This window comes from Triticum dicoccoides, chromosome 6A (genome assembly GCF_002162155.2).
Source record: "Triticum dicoccoides isolate Atlit2015 ecotype Zavitan chromosome 6A, WEW_v2.0, whole genome shotgun sequence".
NCBI lineage: Eukaryota > Viridiplantae > Streptophyta > Magnoliopsida > Poales > Poaceae > Triticum > Triticum dicoccoides.
In genome coordinates, this window is record NC_041390.1 from 41,812,242 (window position 1) to 41,812,788 (window position 547).

The window sequence follows — 547 nt, forward strand, 5'->3', positions numbered from 1 at the left end:
ATACTACCCATAGATTCATCAAAATAAGCAAACAACACACGAAAAATAGAATCTGTCTAAAACAGGACAGTCTGTAGTAATCTGGAGGTTTAGTAAACTTATGTAACTCCAAATATTATGAAATAAATTTGACAATTTGAAAAATTTTTACATAAGTAGTGTTCAAAAAGTTTCAGACCCATTTGACTTTCCAGTAAAAAATATAAAATCACGCGCTACAGCCAAAGTTTCTGTTTTTGTTCTGTACATAGTAAACAAGCAATCTAATCATCCTAAAACCAAAGCTTGGCACATTTTTTTAATACAATGGATATATATAAGGGGATAATTATTTACAAAGAAACTTCCATGAAAAATTCTACATTGTTTCCGTGAGCATGAACACAAGTGCTCAAGGTCGACCCTCACTTCTTCAATGCATAACTTTCCAATCACTTCTCTTTTTGAAAAACTTTTTAGGTATGAGAGGCAAGTAATTTTTTTGTATTTTCAATCTTAATTTTTTTGTATGTTTCACCCACAACTAAACATAAACAAAAAGGAGAAA